Raw genomic sequence first — 15135 nt, 5'->3', positions numbered from 1 at the left:
ATAGGTATACCGGGAGGCATAGTTACAGCAGGGTGGCGACCGCAAGTCGTGGGCGGGTCTTATCGTCGGGCCTTGGGCGCGACGCGTCGCCGAAGGTGGATGATGGCTGGCAGTTGGAGGTTGTTGTTGTTCTTCCCCTAGCAAAATGGCACATACCCGCAAGGGGGATTGGCCATAACCAGGCGGTGACTATTTAAATTGCAGATTGCATATGGGAAGCGTGGGATAACCTAACAAAAATTGTGTAACTCTGATTCCGTTGCAGAGGAGGTTGCAGGAGGTTAGGGCTACCTAACAAACTGAAAATTAGGTATGGGAATCAGAAAAAAATGAGATTGAGAGTGAGAGAGCAGGAATTGCAAAAAGTAGTTACCCAAATACGAAAGCTTATGATGGTATGGGCAGTACGAAAGCTTATGATGGTAGACGTTTTGATTCTAGGAGATGGTGAACGATGTTCTGATGTGCCCTGCTTCTTTTCCATCTGCGCTCAAAAGGTCAACACCGATGTAGCCAACAACCGCAGCGCGCGCTACGAGCTGTTCGATGCTCACGAGAGTCATGAGGGTTAACGCAAGTCAATCTTACGTAACGTTGATCGGCATGAGCGGCCCGTACGTTCATGCATCTAACGAGACTGCCTGCCAGCTAGCGCCCTCGCTCTAGGCTGCGCAGGCAGATTCTATTTCTGCCTAAGGCGCAAGTTATAGCGGGACGCGGGAATCGCCGGCTGATCGCAGCGCTCGTTATCCGACGGGGTGCGGGTCGGGCTGTGTCCTCTACCTACTCATCTCGCTGCACGTAACGTTTCCGGTAGCATACGTGCACCGGTCCGCCTGTCGGTTGCGACCACAAGTCCTCGGGCCTGTAAACGAGCTAGGAAAGTTTCTCGCGCGGAACGGCCCGATCCATTTCGGCGCCAGCGAGGCCGCAACCTGTTTGCTAGCGTCACTGAGAAAGTGCTGGGCGTCGAAGCACGAGATCGTCCACTTAGTAGCGAACGTCACTGTGCGAGCGGTCGTACCGTGCTTTCTGCTGCGCCCTAGCAGTGCGCAGGTTGCGGCGAGCCTTGCGTAAGGCCTCCGTCACCTTAGCGCGCAGCTGCGTCGCGTATTCAGCTCGTGCTGACGAAGCGACTGGCGTCTTCCTGCTGTCCGATAGAATCCGGTCGATCGGATTTAGCAGCCCCCTACCCAGATTAGACGGCGCATACCCAATCGAGCAGTTCACGGTCGAACGCAAAGCAAACGCGATCTCCGGCAGATAGAAGTCCCAATCTTTGTTCCTCTCACAGTACGCGACAAGCATGTGCTTAACGTTGCGATTGACTCGTTCCGTGGGGTTCGACTGAGCATAATAGGTGGTCATTTTCTTGTGCTTAATGCCGAGTGCAGCGCACGAATCAATGAACACCTTCGCAGTGAAGTGGGACGCGTTGTCCATTTTCAGCTGCTCTGGGGAACCGAACCTGGTGAATACGTCCATCAGGTTCTCCATGATCACTCTCGCGTCAGCTTTCTAAGGGGGAAAAGGTCAACCCCCTTGCGGAAGTTATCCGTGAACATCAGCAAGAACTTTTTCCTACTCTGTGTCATAAGATACGGTCCCATGATGTCACACGCCGCGATCTGCCAAGGAGTCTGGTTGCTAATCGGGTGCATGAGGTCGGGCGGTTGTCCGCCTCGGAGCTTCACGCTTTGGCACACATGGCGCAAGCGGGCGTAGCATATTTCGTCCCTTTTCATGCCATGCCAGGTAGTGAAGCGACACAATTTAGTGTAAGTCTTGGGGCCGCTTGCATGCCCAGCGATGCATGAGTCGTGAAAGTAGCTTAACTGTGCTGCTCCCAATGCTCGCGGTATCACCAACTTGAATGCCTCGTTTATGTCGTTCTCGGAGGGGATATACTTTAGCAGGATGCCATCGAAACCCAGCAGATACGAATCCATCGCGCTCACAGTACTACCAGCTGTTTCCAAGTGCTCTGCACTGACAGAAAACCAGCTGTCTCCGTGTGCGTGGCGGCCCTGCCGCCAGGCTCCCAGAGCGTGTCGAACACCTTTCGACAAAACGGATGCTTGTTCTGAGCTTCGAGCAACTCCTTTCTGCTGAACACAATCCCCACGGAACTCGCGTAGTCCGCGTGGTTCGCGCTCTCGCCCTGGATCAACGTTTGGTCCGCGTTCCTTACATGCGCTACGGCTCGAGTCTATCCCTCACTCTTTCCGGCTGTCGGGCGTTCGGTCGCGTGACCTTCGTCGCTCTGGACAGGCGCTCGCGAGAGTGTGTCAGCACAGCGTTGTTTTTCTCTTTGCGGTAGCGCACGGTGAAGTCGTAACGCTGCAGTGACAGGTACCAACATGCTAGGCGGCCGCTCGGCTCGCTGAGTCGTCTCAGCCAGGTGAGCGCCATGTGATCCGTCGCGATCACAAATGCCACCCCATCGACGTAGTAGTCGAACTTTCGCAAAGGAAAAACTATCGCGAGACATTTCTTCTCTGCCACCAACTAGTTTCTCTCTGCCGGCTTCAACGAATGGCTCGCGAATGCTACCGGACGGAGAACGCATTCATGCACCTGAAGCAACACTGCTCCTAAGCCGAGGTCGCTTGCGCCGGTTTGGAACACAAACTCCCGGTTTAGGTCGGATAGCTGTAATTCAGCCGTGTCAATGAGCACTTTGGTGAGGTTGCGCAGTGCATCTTCTTGCTCGTGACCCCAACTCCAGCGCTCGCCTTTCTTCAAAAGCTTTGTCAAAGGCGCCTGCAGCGCGGCGCAATCTGGGATGAACTGGCGATAAAAGTTCGCCATTCCCAGGAAGCGTCTGAGATCGCCTTGATCTGTGGGCGACGGAAACTTAAGCAAAGCCTCAAGCTTATCATCGCGCGGCAGAATACGGCCTCTGTCGATCGTGAACCCCAACAATGTTATTCTGGTTGGAGCGATCTGTGCCTTCTTCGGGTTCAAAGTGATTCCCGCGCGCCTCAGCCTCTCTAGGACATCCCTCAAGTGGCGAAGGTGTTCCTCGCCCAAGAATTACAGGAACGGATAAACAGGGAAGATGAATGAGGCGTTGTCGCCGCACGCGTCTTTCCCAGCGAACCACTATCCTAGCTGCACCGCTTGATTGCGCTGTGCCGCTCGCGAGGCGAAAAGTGCTATCGCACTCTCTCAACCGGATTTTGTCCTCGCGGAGATTGTTTAACATCTCCTCACCGAACAAAGAAGCGCTTGTTCCTGTATAGAGTAACGCGGTGAATTTCTTTCGAGCTATCGTTAACTCAATGAACGGCGCTGACAAGTCAACAGAACTGCCTACGCGACGTGGCCTAGGCGCTAGCAAACCGGGGTTCTCTGCGTACGCCGCGCGGGATTGAAGATCGATCACCGGCGGCTTTGGCCGTTTCCCGACCGTGTTTTGTCACGGGCGGGAGGACGGCCACATTCGCGGGCGAAGTGGCTCGGCTGGTCGCACCGGTAACAACGGTTGCCCGGGCCTAGACGGGCTAGGCGCTGGTCGCCACGTTCCAGTCGGTCGTCTCGAACTCGCGGAGTGGAAGATGGGGGCCGCTCGTGCGGCCGCGTGTCGGCCTCGCTATCTGGCCTAGGTTCGTTCCGCTCTGCAGCAGCGTGTGCTGTTCGCAATGCGTAGCTGAATGGGTCCGTAGGGCGGTCAGACAACTCCCAACCCCTTGGAACACGCTAGTCAGCGAACTGTGCTGACGCTTCAGCTGTGGATGAAGTGCGCGCTCTGAGCTGCCATTCCATGCGCAGCGTGGCTCAAGTGGCAGCGATGCGGGTGGGGGCGGCCGATTCGCACGCGCAGAGAGGATGTCGCCCTGAATGCGCTCTCAGGTAGGCCGTGAAAGTCGGGTGCGCTTGTCTCGTGACACGCTCAACTTGCTCCATGTTTGAGGCGCGAGGGTAAGCGAGACGATAAAGTTCGTCCATCGCTCGGACGTGCTCTAACAGAGACTCGTTGAGATGCTGGGTGCGGAGCTCCAGCTCTCTCCTCAGACGCCACTCGTAATTTGCGGGAAGGAATTCGTCGGTGGTGGTGGTGGTAAAAACATTTATTAATTATAGAGAGAGGTGTTGGGGTCCGTGACCTGAAGGGTCACGCCCTTACAACCACTAGGTGGGGATGCCTAGTCAGGCACCCCATTGGCGGTTGCCGCAGCCCGGGCACGCTGCGTTAAGGCCCTTTGGGCCTGGAGGGTGCAGCAGCCGGACAGGGTCGCCTCCCAGTCCTCTCGGGTGGGGTTTGGGATAGGGGGTAGGGATGTGGTCTGCTGGCAGGCCCACACCATGTGGTAGGTGTCCGACACCTCCCCAGAGTGTGAGCACCGCCCGTCGAATTGAGGATTGAAATGCTTTAGAGTTGCCGGGCACAGCATCGTGTTAATGAGCAGGCGCAGGAGTACCCGCTCGTTGGCCTTCCCCAACCCTTTGCAAGGAGTGGGAAGAGTTTGGTGGGTGGATTTGTAGTAATCGCATATTTCCTTAAAAGTGTAAACCGGATTGAAATCGGAGTCCTGGTCATCGTCGGGTACCGAGGGAAACGCCCGGAGAGAGAGCGCGCGGGAGGCGGCGTCGGCTGCTTCGTTCCCGTGGAGGCCTTGGTGACCTGGAGCCCAAATAATAGATCGGTGCGCAGGATCGGAGTCTCTGCTACAATTTTGATAGATGCGATAAGCCAGGAAAGTAGCCCACCCTTGCTCGACGTTTCGACAAGCCCCTCGCGAGTCGGTGATTATGTATTTGGAGGAGGAGTCGGAGGCTGACAGGGCGACGGCGACCTCTTCTGCGTGAATTGCTGACTGGGCCTTGAAAGTAAGGGCGTTTACTGTTTTGCCCTCGTGGACGACCGCGGCCGTGTACCATCCCTTGGGGTCCGGGCCGGAGGCGTCCACGTAGAAGACTCCTGGTTTATTCCCAAAATGGCGGTCCAAGGCTTCCGCCCGCGCCTGGCGCCTGCCATTATGGTCCTGTTTGGACATGTTGGTGGGGAGAGGCCGCACGTGGAGGGCGCGTCTCCAGTGTACGGGAAGGCGGCTTCTCTCCTCTGTGAATTGGGTGTGCTGGATGTGAAGTCGGGCTAGAAGGCGGCGACCTGACCCTGTCTTTGTGAGACGAGTGTATTGGTTTGTGAGCTGGGCCTCCCGAAGCTCCCTGAAAGTGTTCACCATCCCCAGTCTCATGAGGTGGCTGGTAGAGGTAGAGACCGGGAGGTCCAGCGCGCATTTCATGATTTTGCGGAGGATGACCTCGAGAGCATCCTCTTCCTGTTTCCGCAGGTGGAGGTAGGGAGCGGAAGCTTGCGGAAGTTCGGTTGCCGGCTAGTCGGTACCAGCGAGTCGCTTGTTCCGTCAAAAAAACAGGCACAACACGCGCGAGCATTTCGGCGTCTGCGATTCTTGTCACTTGCTGATAATGCAGCAGACGGTCGAGGTACTCATTTGCTCCCGTATTGTCATGGTACCCCGTGTAGACAGGCAAGTCTATCCTAACAAGTCTATCCCCAGGTGGTCGAAATTTCCGGAGACCTTCACTACGGCGTCTCTCATAGCCTGAGTCGCATTGGGACGTTAAACCCTCTTAAACCAAACCAAACCAAACCTAACACGTGATGACTGGGCCGGGGTTTGCATACTATTTCGCAAAATACCCGCTAAACTCTGCATAACCTGCACTGAGTTCTGCAAGAGCACCTCGGATGTCTGCGGACTAACGCTCTCGAAATTGGGCGCAGCCGCTGATCGCGTCGAATCATGAGGCCTAAGTGCCTTATTGTCCGCGCCGCGGAGCGGTTAGGTGCCCGATGTGCAGCCACCCATACCAAGCCTAAGTCCTGCCAACGCGTCTCAGGATGTTCTTCGGCTAGTCTGCGTGGAACGCCCAAGATTCGCACATTCAAACCCTTCCAAATGCGCGTCAAGTAAGGAGCCCTGGCTGTGTGCCGCTAGCTCTGACGGCATGAACAATCAGGTCTATCGGCTGTCTTATTTTGTTAGGGAGACGGTAGTCGTTCACTCGAACAAAGTTCACTGCTCAATTGCCTTATTCGCCCCACGTTGGGCGCCAAGATATGGGGTCACTCTGCGTCCAGCCGGCCTTCCGTGCCAGCTACACGCATGCGTTATTCGTACGCTACACGTTTCCCCAACCCGTGGAGCAGAGTCGCAGCCACGGTAGGTCCGGACGAAATAGGCAACGGCAGGGAACGCTAGAAAAAAGCTTATTATTCTAACGCGAGGCAAACAACACTGCGGAAGAATGTTCTATCCGAAAAATTTCTTTCACTCCCTCCTTGTCCTTTCCGTTACGGCGCGGTTCAGGTGTCCGCCGAGATGTGAGACAGATACTGCACCATTTCCTTTCCTCAAAAACCAATTTACATTTTCATTTCCAGGAGAGGGTTAATCTGAGATCATTGCTGGATGAATAGTCGCGAAACTTAGGCAAGCGTATGGCGCAACTCGAGCGCCAAATCAAAACACACATTAGAACTACAAGAAAAGCAATGGGGCCAAATTTGTGATAATATGAATGGGAAGATGGGATGCAAAAAAATGGCCTGGCTTAGCTAAGGTTAAGCCTAGGATGCGAAGCATAATAGATTTGTGAAAGGGATTCGGTATCGCGTGCCCGTAAGTCAGGCTAGTCTCTTCTTTGTTTAGCAATCTCCTGGAGGAGCGGGAGTTAGCCTTGGTGGTCGCGGCCGCGCGGCGACCGCGCGAGTTGAGCCCCGTCTCTCCTCAGCAGGCGTGACGTCAGACCATGGATGGATGGATGGATACGGCTGAACCCTTTACATCGGGCGGTGGCTCAAGCCACCTAGCCATGTCTTGTGAAATTTTACTCCTGTCTTGCTTTTAGCCACCAATCAGATAACCTTCGCTTGGTTACTTCTAACCTCTTAAAATCCACTTTCCCTTCACTATCCCTAAACCCCAATGCCTTGGGTAAGTCAGCCCCGCTGCCTTCCACTGTAGGGTGAAGCCCTTTACAGAAAAGTATCAAGTGTTCAGCCGTTTCCTCCTCCTCTCCGCACGCAATGCACAAAGTGTCTATCTCCTGGTACCTGACTCTATACGTCTTAGTCCGCAAAACTCCTGTCCTGGCCTCAAACAACAAAGAACTTCCCCTACAATTATCATAGATATTTTCTTTGACAATTTCCTGTTTAAAGGTCCGGTATGTTTCTAGTGCCGATTTCGTCAGCATCCCTGTTTTCCACAAAGCTCTCTCTGTTCCTTTAACCTTTTTCTTAACCGATAATTGCTGATTTGCCCCCTTACTGCTGTCTAGATATTTGCTTGTCAATTTTCTAGTTCGCTTTCTCCATTTCGTGTCAACATTCTTTATATACAGGTATCTGAAAACTTTCCTAGCCCACCGCTTTTCCTCCATCCTTCTCAATCGTTCCTCAAATGCTATCTTACTGCTAGCCTCTCTGCTCTCGAAAGACGCCCATCCCATATCACCCTGTACCCCCACGTGCTCGGCTGCAGCGCCCCTAGCGGGAGGAGCGGGAGTTAGCCTTGGTGGTCGCGGCCGCGCGGCGACCGCGCGAGTTGAGCCCCGTCTCTCCTCAGCTGTCGTGACGTCAGACCACGTGCTCGGCTGCAGCGCCCCTGGCGGGAGGAGCGGGAGTTAGCCTTGGTGGTCGCGGCCGCGCCAGGCTGGGCTATGGTTGAGCTAAGTAGTGTCCCTATTATGCTTCGCATAAAAGATATGGCTGTTGCGCCGCCCCCTGCTTGACCCAACACTAAGAAAATCCAAACAACGCGACGAGCTCACGAGACTAATTCACCAGTATCAGGACACAGACGCAGAGCTACTCGCCGAAATGCAAAAATTCTCCCTGAACACGTCGCATACAGACCCCCTACCCGCATACGAGGGCCTCCCTAATGAGACCCTGGACGCAGACATAGTAGATGCCGAGGTCTGGTTTGCTCTGGGTCAGCTCCGTACCACCTCCATGGTGGGATCGGACGGAGTGTCGAACAAGACGCTCAGAAACCTAGACCCTAAGTTTGTCGCGACTCCGGCTGATCTAATGAACACCTACTGGAGGGAAGGCGAGATCCCCCAGGAATGGAGGCATGCACGGATGACCTTCATCCCCAAACCGGAAAAGAAACTCTCGATCGAGAATCTGCGGCCAATCTCCCTCACATCTTGCATCGGAAAACTCACGGAGCATGTCATCCATAACCGATTGCAACCGCGGCCTACATCCGCCCACTGCGACTGCGATCTACTTCCGCCCACAATGATAGGCTTGAGGGCTAGCTTGTCCACGCAGGACCTGAGCCTCCAGCTTAACAAGGACGTGCTGGACCCTTCACGCGGAATCGGGACGAAGGCATTGCTCGGGATAGACCTGAACAAGGCCTTGGCCAACGTCTCGCATGAGGCCATCCTCACGATCCTCTCTAAAATAGACCCGAGAGAACGGACATTAAATCGTTCCTATCCGAGTGGACCGCAGATCTTGCATTAGGTGTCCACAAATCGGAGCCCATTCCTCTGGGAAGCCAAGGCACGCCACAAGGCTCGGTGCCCTCTCCTTCCCTCTTTAAACTTGCACTCGATCATTACACTACCCCCCAAACTCGCCGCCTCGCCGGGGCTGCAGCACATCGTATACGCGGACGACATCACCCTGTGGGTAACCACTGGTAATGACGGCCAAATAGAGGATACCCTGCGGCAGGCAGTTGACATAGTTGAAACTTACGCGTCGGGAGCGGGCTTTGAATGCTCGCACTCGAAGTCGGAACTTCTGGTTCTTAGTGTTAAGCCACGCTGTAGAAACGCAAACCTTACCCCGCCGACCCGACTGAATGTATATGTGCAAAGAGTTCCGGTCCAGGAGGTCCAAGCCATACGCATGCTATGCATGTACATACAGACCAATCGCAAAAACACCGCAGCAGTCAATAGACTAACGGCCATGGTCAATCAGATTGTGGGGCTTATCAGACGGATCTCCAGCAAAAGACGAGGCATGAAAGAGAAAGATCAGTGTCGACATGCGCAGGCTTTCGTGCTGAGCAGGACCGTCTGCTCCCTCTCTTACCTGCAACTGCAGCTCGCGGAAAGGAACAAATTCGAAGCTGCAACCAGGCAGGCCTACAAGGCGGCCCTTGGGCTCCCGCACAGTGCGTCCACGGAAAGGTGGCAGGCTCTTGGGGTTCACAACACACTCTCGGAGCTGTGCGAGGCGCACCTCGTTTCCAAGCTCTGACAACTCACTCGTACGATCGCAGGAAGGCCCATCCTATACAGACTAAAGATGTGCGAACAGCTTCCAGAGGGGGACGCGAAAACGTAGTTACCCACGCACATCAGGAAAGCTCTTTTGATTAAACCGCTACCTAAGAACATGCACCCGAGCACCACGAAGGCCGACGCACAGCGAGGGCTCGCGCCCTGCTCACCAAATACGAACGAAACGAAAATGTAGCGTACGTGGACGGAGCGGAATACCGACAAACCCCGAGAAAAGCGTTTGCACTGGTTGCGGTAAACGAGAACGGTAACCCGTTGGCGGCCGCGTCGATAGAACCCACCTCCTCCAAGACGGCGGAGGAAGCGGCAGTAGCCTTAGCCAAACGAACACGCATGCTGATGTTATATTCAGACTCCAAAACAGCCATTCGCAACTTCGCGAATGTCCGTATCACATCTACCTCACTTCGCTTCCTTCAAAACACCCCTCTTCCGATTAGAGAAGTTGAATTGACCTGGGTCCCGGCCCACTCGTCTAATCCGGGGAACGAGGCGGCTCACGCGCAAGCCCGAGGTTTAGTCGACCGGGCAGTGAGCGCGCCCTCTTACCCGAATTTCACGAGGGACGCTTTGATCTCATTTTATGACATCACCCATCACTTTAGGCTGGAGAGACGCGCATATACCCCTCCCCACAAATCTGTAACAAAAGTGCAGGAAGTCACTTCGCACTGCAAACACGCTCCGTTCTGAAACCGGCAGTGCTTGCCCTCTTGTACCCTCGCCAGTACGACCCAAAATGCCATAAATGTAGTGAAAGGGCCACATACGACCATATTCTGTGGAACTGTGGAAATGTTCCGCCTCCGGAGGAGTTGATGCAGCTACCTTCTGTCGAGCGGTGGGAGGCCGTGCTGGTCAGCTCGGAACCCAAGATTCAATTGCGGGCGATCGAGCGGGCCAGAGAGGTCGCCGTCAGCCATGGGCTAGCGGCCATCAAATATGTGTCACCTGCAACCTGCTCTCGATGGAATAACTGTTTTACAATCCAATCTCGCATGCGCAACATCAAATATGATATCCATGTAAGCGTGGTTGTCCCGGAAGTCAGCCTTTGGCAGTGCACGAAATCGGACCTCAGCACGGTTTTTGAGTTTCAGTTTTCGTTTTTACTTAGCATTTCGTCTTTTTGCCATTCTCGTATTTTTCCACAAAAATGCCTACCTGTTGCGACGTCAACTCCATGAGGAGTCCAGCAAAGACTTCGGTAAAGACGTTTCAAAAATTAGGGTCCAGCGCATCGCAATGGAACGACATTAGCAGACGACAGGACGTCGCTCGTGCCTCGTCTGATCAGCTCTGTGTCGCCCCGTGGCACTAGCGTAGCCAACTCTGCTCTTTGTTCTGATGCACGTTGTCGCGCTCTAATCCCAAGTTCTACCATCAATGAGGGATATATTTAAGAAGGAATAGGTGGAAACCTTTACCAGGCATCTGACATTACAGTGCCCATTCTATCGAATTATGTTCAGACCGGACCGGAGCGTCCCCGCAGGGGGGCGTCTTCAGCTTGCAGGCGTCTGTGAGTGCCGACACCACGGGTTCCCAAGCATCCGCAGGGACACCCCCACAAGGGGATGATGGTGAACAGTGCATCACCACGGACCCGAGCACCCACGTCTAGCCGTGCGTGGCATCGCCGTGTCCGGGGATAAGGGGATCCTGGTCATTGAGCCAATGCCGAACGCTTGGACCCTTAAGGCCCCTCGGTGGAGGCAACACAGCACTTTGGCTCCAGCTTCCTGTAGACGGCATCTCCGGCCTGACCCGACCGACCGGGGTAAATCGGCCGTCGCCTTTTCCTATTCTCCCCTCACTTTCACTTCCATATTTCTTTCTCACAACTCTCCTGTCACCTACTCACTTCTTGGTTTTTCCTTCTTACCTGGCGGCGATCGAGGGTTAACCTTGTGTGACCAACTACCTTGAGTGTCGTCATATTTGGTTATAGTCGAAGTGTACAGCTGGCGTGGGCAGGACTTGCTATAAAGTTCCTCTCCCGTCCCCTTGTTGGACTCCGTGGTGGGTGGCTGGCACCATGACCGAAAAACAATATTTTTATGGCTCCCCTACTTTCAAAACCTGATCGCTCTCTCAAAAGAGGGCGGAACGAGGCAGACAACTTCTTTCAAAAAAAGAAAAGTAACTCTCCCCAAATATCACGTGATCCACAGTGAAGAACAAGGTAAACAGGCAAGAATAATATCTGCCTTCCTTGTGTCAAAGTGCTTGACTGAAACCTTAAGCATTGGCTATAAGCTCTCAAAAATGGCCAGCGGCGACCTATTGCTCGAAATGTGTGACAATGTCCAACACTCTAAGCTCTCCAACCTAACGTCCATAGGGGAAGTCCAGGTCTCCGTGACTTCTCATCGCTCACTTAACACTGTCCGAGGCGTATTAACCGAAAACGATTTTGCTCACATAACTGAAAAAGAAATGCTCTAAGGGCTCACCGACCAAGACGTCATAGATGTCCACCGAATCAAAATCCGGAAGGACAATAAGGAAATAGACACAAAACACATGATCCTCACGTTAAACACCAGCACCCTGCCCGACAAAATCGACGTGGGATACTTGGAAATCAATGTAAGACCATACATACCAAATCCTCGCAGATATTTCAATTGTCAAAGGTTCGTCCACGGCTCACAGAGTTGCCGCGGTCGCAAAACTTGCGCAAAATGTGCTTGGAATGATCACCAGTCTGATGAATGTGACGCAGCCCTGCGCTGTGCAAACTGTGAAGAACAACATGCTGCATACTCCAGGGCCTGTCCGTCCTGGAAGAAAGAAAGAGATATTCACCATAAATACAAAGGAAAACATTTTATTTGAAGAAATGAGAAGGCGTTTTGCGCTTACAAACACATTCTCCTTCGCAGCAAAACAAAACTTCGCTGATGTGGTGCGCAGGGGCATAGCACCACACAGCACTCAGGCACCTGCCAAGGCCGCTTCCACCGAGCCTATGGCAGGGCCATCCACGCCTCAGGCAGGGCCAGCGAAACCTGCCCTGTCATTGCCAAAGCAGGGAGCGCCGGTGCATGGGTCGGCATCCCGTAGGACGTCCGCCCGTCGGGAGAGGCCTGAAACTAACACAACCGCGGCGGCGCGGTCCTCCAGCACCTCTGTTGAGGTGATGGATACAACATCCACTGCGCCTCCATTACAGCGGCGGAACAGCTCTCTTGAGCGATAAAAACACAGGCCCCTCATAACGGGCCCACCACGTAATTAAATCTCCTTTCATTTCCTTTCAAAAGCATAAACATGGCTTTTTTAATTCAATGGAATTGCAGGGGACTTATGCGGAATTACAGTGACATAACATATTTTAGGGTCAATGTTACCCATAGTTTTATGTCTTCAGGAGACCAAACTTGGTCCACAACATGTGCATATCCTGAAACATTAAAAAAACTTTTAGACGCGATCGCGAGCAGGCAAATCGACTATCGGGAGGCATCGCAATTGTCGTCCAAAGCGGCGTCCCTGCTCAAGAAGTCAAACTTAACACAAAACTTGAGGCAATCGCAGTTAGCGTCGTTACCTACAAAACAATAACAGTATGTTCTGTATATCTTCCCCCCCCGACATCACATTAACAATAGAAGATTTAGAAAGCCTGATTGATCAACTGCCGGAGCCACATCTGGTAGTTGGCGATTTTAACGCTCACTCCCCATGTTGGGGAAGCGAACGATGTGACTCAAGGAGACAAATAATCGAAGATTTTATCCTCTCAATTAATATCTATCTTTTCAATACTGGAAAATCACTTATTCTTGCCCAAGCTCGGCAAAAATGAGCTTCCTCGATTTAGCTTTCGCATAACCATCGCTTTTTAACGATTTTAAATGGGATGTTTTAAATGACCCTCTGGGAAGTGATTACCTACCAACTATCATCAGCCTCTCATCGTCTACTCCAGTCATCTCCACAAGACTACAGCGCTGGAAACTTCACCTCGCCGACTGGTCACTTTTTACAGCAAGTGCCAAACTAGAAAAAGAATTTTGTGAAGACCTCAGCATAGACGAAATTAATGAAAAGTTTACTGCATGCATAATAATATCGGCCGCTACACTAGCCATACCACAAACAAGACTCATTCACAAAAAACATAAAGTATGGTGGGCACAAGAATGCACATTGGCAAAAAAACAACAAATTAACGCTTGGGCCTCTCTGCGCCGGTTTCCCACAGCGGAGAACTCAACTTGATTGTCTTTAAGAGAGCCAAGGCCAGAGCACGATTCGTTCGAAGAAATGCCGAGAAATCCTCGCGGCAGAAATATGTGTCCTCAAAAACAGCTCAATAACCTAAAAAAAAATGTGGGAAAAGGTTCGTAGATTCAGCAGTGACCATACCCCTTTCACACTTCCTCTATTGAATACACCTGGGACACAAACATCATCAGAAGAACAGGCCAACATACTGGGTGAGCATTTTGGCGGACAGAGGCGAGCTGGACAGCTCTAGGATATACTAACTACCGAGCATCCAACGTTAACGACCTTGAGGAATCCCTGCCAGTACCGCAGGAATGCTCGGCCATACTAAACAACTACAAAGGCCGCAGGATGCGTACCCACCACCGCACAAATCATTAAACAAAGAAGAGGCTGTCACATGGAAACAACTACAAACGGCGTCATATCCAAACCTAAACACACTGAGTAAAATTCACCACACTTCTTACGAACAAAAGTATCTGTAGTGCCATGAAAAAACTACACTATATCACATAACATGGGCATGTCAAAAAGTCGACGTCGTTCCAATTATACCAAACCCAAGTGCGGAGCAATGGGAGGGTATGCTCTCCAGCGACTGCCGCGATGACCAGTTCGGTCTGATACATACGGCGAGCTGAGCTGACGGCAGCATCCAGCGGAGCCCTGGAATAGGGGCAGCCTACCGTTGCGGAGATGTACTCATCTGAACTGCATAAAAGTACTTGCGCTAGTGCTCAGTAAAGTTATCCTATCCTATGAAGTGTAGTTCCTCCCTTTTGTCTAGTGTCTTAGCCGGCGGAGGGTAGACCCCGCGGGATAATCTTAAGTACTGAAGTATGTCGGTGTAAGTTAGTAGCGGGTTAGGAGGTTCCACGACATCCGTACTGGGTGCCCGGGGGAGAAATGCTCGGGCAGAGGCATGCACGCTCTGGATACCTGGGATGCCCTGGTGACCTGGTACACATATTAAGTGTTTATGTGTGGACTGGTAGCCACGGGTGTAACTATCTTGCAGGAGTTTTAGCTGCTAGCGGTGCGATCCTGCCCCTGAGGTAATTACGATACTGTGAATCTGTAAGAATGTATTGCGAGGTAGTAGGTGTTGCAGCTAGAGCTATCACCACTTCTTCCGCAGCCAGTATGTCCTGGCTAGCCAGTACTACTCCATCCATTGTTTTATTTTGATGCACTACCACGACGGCCGTCGTTCCCTGCTCGGCACCCGCAGCATCGACATAGAACATGCCTTCGCGCCCGCCGTAGTGCCTTTTCATTTTTTTTCGGCTTATCCTTGTCGTCTTGACTGGTAAAAATCGGGGTGCATATTCCTGGGTAGGGGAGCTGCCTTGAATTGTCCTTTCCACGAGGCTGGGATGTCATTTTGGTGTCTAGCTGTCGGGGGCAATTGATGATTAGATCACTTAGGACTTGTCGACCAGTCCCGCGTAACGATCGATCAGAAAAATATTTAATGCGGACTGACGAAAGCTGGATACCATGTGCCATGACCAATGATGCGAGATCTACTGCAGCCCTCATGTGCAAGCCTTGTGGCTTGTTTGCTGCAGCCAGCACCTGAAACATTGC

Source organism: Amblyomma americanum, chromosome 3, assembly GCF_052857255.1.
Source record: "Amblyomma americanum isolate KBUSLIRL-KWMA chromosome 3, ASM5285725v1, whole genome shotgun sequence".
In the NCBI taxonomy this organism is placed as follows: domain Eukaryota; kingdom Metazoa; phylum Arthropoda; class Arachnida; order Ixodida; family Ixodidae; genus Amblyomma; species Amblyomma americanum.
This window is presented reverse-complemented; position numbering follows the sequence as displayed.